This window comes from Trypanosoma cruzi, genomic scaffold (genome assembly GCF_000209065.1).
Source record: "Trypanosoma cruzi strain CL Brener 1047053511977 genomic scaffold, whole genome shotgun sequence".
Taxonomy (NCBI): Eukaryota; Euglenozoa; class Kinetoplastea; order Trypanosomatida; family Trypanosomatidae; genus Trypanosoma; species Trypanosoma cruzi.
Genome location: NW_001849019.1, coordinates 2,318 through 5,545, shown reverse-complemented (window position 1 = coordinate 5,545; position 3,228 = coordinate 2,318). Strand labels below are relative to the sequence as shown.

The 3,228-nt window shown below is 52.4% G+C and overlaps 1 pseudogene, besides 1 other annotated feature; it reads right to left on the bottom strand.

Annotated features, from left to right (window-relative positions):
- Positions 1-3,228: a sequence feature (areas not merged during assembly with more than two copies in the genome that could not be assigned to a particular haplotype).
- On the bottom strand, positions 1,171-3,228 carry Tc00.1047053504285.10 (annotated as a pseudogene; the record flags this gene model as incomplete).

Here is a 3,228-nt window from a genome sequence, read left to right as displayed (position 1 = left end):
GCAGAAAACTGCAATGATGAGAAAGGGGACAGAGACGCAGTGCGGTCCTCATCTATCTCGGTTGGATGTGACACCGATAACGTCATCTCGCCAGATTGCCTGCAGCAAAGGCCGTCGCATTCAGCAGCGATCGGTGCCTTCCTTCTCCCACTGGGGCGCCACTCCACCAACGCCGTCGCTCACCTCCTCCCCCACCAACACAACGAGGGAGCAACAGCGGACGATGCGGCGCGTGCGACGAGCACGCAGTCGCAATGACCAAACAAAACAGGGGTGCACAGAGCACTTTATCCAAATCCTCGGCCATCACACTTTTTAGAAAGAAGAAGGAAGGGAGACATGCCGACAGAACCGTCAGTTTCATTCCTGCCTCTGGTTGGAACACAACACAACAATAAGACAAAGGCCAGGCGCACACCAATGCGGGCAAGCACACACACACATCGTCGTGACGCCGTCGGTGCGCGCACAAGGAGGAGAATGCTGCGCCCCACGGCAGACACGGCTCGCACAGTGCACACGCCGCAAAACAGCATCCAAAAAACAAACGCACACACCGCCAGCAGTCACCTACCGTGGACGAGGAGGAACAACACACAGCCTCCGCCTCCAGCTCAATCCCACGGCCAACGGGATACGGCCACAGCCCCGCAGCCAGCACACAACGCACGCGGAGCAAGCAATCACCCAAAGAGCCACACGCGGAAACGGATCCTCACCCATCCATGACGCGGCGCCTCACTCCACGCGGTCACACGAGGCTCACTGTTTCCTCAATAGAACTTATGCCTCGTCCATCCCTTAAAGATGCTTCCTTTAATGATGGGGCTTAGAACACCATAGAAGAAAATGGAAAGACGCAGTCATACTGCAACAATGCCAGCCACAATCATCCTCCAACTAAGGTGCAATTCTCCAATTATGCCTCGTATGCACGAACAAGTAACATACTATAAGAAAATCACCCAATGTTTTTCACCAAAAACCAAGCAACCCCATGCCTTCCCTAATTTCTTCGGTCACCGCTACGATCAATAGCGTTGGACATTTTGGCATTCGTGTGCGGTGCCACCGCCTGGTGCTGGTGCACCTGCAGCGTATGCACACATAAGCATCCAAAAATATATATATCCAAAAGTGTTTTCTTTACTAAATCAAAGCTGCCCCATTCCCCAATTTGCTCTCCTATTTCCGTGGTTATTCCTCACTTCGGAGAGCTGCATATCCGCTAAAGTCCTCGGATGATATTGACACTTGGTACTGGCGCACCTTTTCCTTCCAGGACCCCGCCATTTCACGGCTTTCATCGTCGCTCACATTATCGGAATTGTCGACACCACATCTCTGCCAGTCATTCATCGACGTGCTGCACGTAAATCATCTCCCACAACATGTCTCGGGATAAATTCCTCCCAACCACTAAAATATGCCGCCAGGCACTCAGTGAACTGCCTCACAGTGCTGGTTATCGTGTGATGCCCACCCGCCGTAGCCATCCGCAGCCCAGCCAGCGTCTTCCGTCGTGACTCCACAAAGAAAAAAAGGGGTCCACCAGTGGGAATTTCCCAACCGCCGGTGTGCACAGCAGCCGATACTTCAAATTTTCCCTCTCAGAAGAATTCTTCAATGAAACCAATCCATATGAATCGTTGGGGTGCCCTTGAGGTTTAACGTTGGCACTGCGTACTGTCCTCCACAACTTGCTGATGGCTTCAGCTCAAGGTCCTCTGCTAATGCACTGGCAAACTCCCCAAAAAATGAACACTCGCAAGCCAAACCCTCTCATACATTCAGACAAAAGAGTATTCGTCTTCCCCAATACCAACAACAAAAAAAAAAATATCTTTCTCACTCATCACGTTTCCCAAAATAGTGCGTTATTCGACGCCCAAGGCAGAGCGATATCGGTGCGTTAAGAAACCCCTCAGCACCGACCTCTCCTCTTGCTCGGACAACCCTCACGAGCTTTTGAGACGGATTCTCAGAATACCACAGTCTCAGTCCACGAGGTATAAAGTGCCTTTCACCATCCCGAGACTGGACCCCATCCAAGGATTCCTCAGTGGCAGCAGAGTGTGCAATGAACTTCTTCGCATCAAAGATGTAACGTGGAATCGGCCCCACTTTATCCATGCGTCCTTTGACCATCCTCCAGTATTCCGCTTGCTCATCAGTAGTCCCATCGCGATTCATCCAGGCGCACACCGCCTTCACATCCATCCCGTCGGGACAATTCACGATGATTCGCTCGGCGTTTGCTTGCGTCTCCCATTTTTCATAGTTGCGCACGTTTGGGGATGCCACCACAATCATGCCCATTCATCAAAAACCGCAGAACCTTTCTCTGGCGGTGTTCCTTTCTCTGCACATCGTAGATAATATACCCCCTTCATCTTCAAATGCCACAAATCATACAAAAAGTCCTGGGATATTTTTCTACCCACGTATCTTGTCACCGTCTGGATGGTCTTGTCAAACACTTACGTCGTGCTTCCACCAAAACTGTACGCAACCACAGGGAGTTTCTCGACATCGTAGTGCAGCAGCTGGTAGAGGAGGTACGAGCCGGCAGCCATCGACTTCCCGATCTCGGGCATCCCAATCAACACACGTCGCCCAGGCGTAAAGTAGACCCCAGGAAGACTGTTGAACCACTCGGTGAGATCGCCCCCTGACGATCTGCCACACTCGCTCCACCTCACAGTTCACATGGCAGTCACGAGTGGATTACTCCCCACCCACCTAAAGAGTACGGCCATCCCTTGTCCGAGGTGAGCACCATCAGCCTGAGACTTGCTGCACCGGATTGCTCCACACCGTCATTCTTTTCGAGAGTGTCGCCAACTGCCCTGCACGTCCATGACTGCGGTGGTTCCCCCTCCCTCACATCCATTCCCGTCCCCTCGCCGCCAGGAACTTCCACAAAATGATGCCACCTCGCACCGTACACAGACGCGTACAGTCCCCTCAGTTTTATCGGTGCGCTCGACTTCTTTGGGTTCCTCGCCCCCTCGGCGGCTGCATCCAAAACTGTTTGGTGACTTCATGGACAGTTGCTTTTACTGCTGCAGCAGCTTCTCAACGCGTCAGTAGATTGTCCACACAATGACCATGAATCCTGCGTACACCTTCCTCCAAATCCATCCCATCCCTTACAGCCCTCTCCATCCTCACGTAGCAATCCGATGTCTTTATTTCGTTCATGCCCCCGCACCGTGGATATGCCTC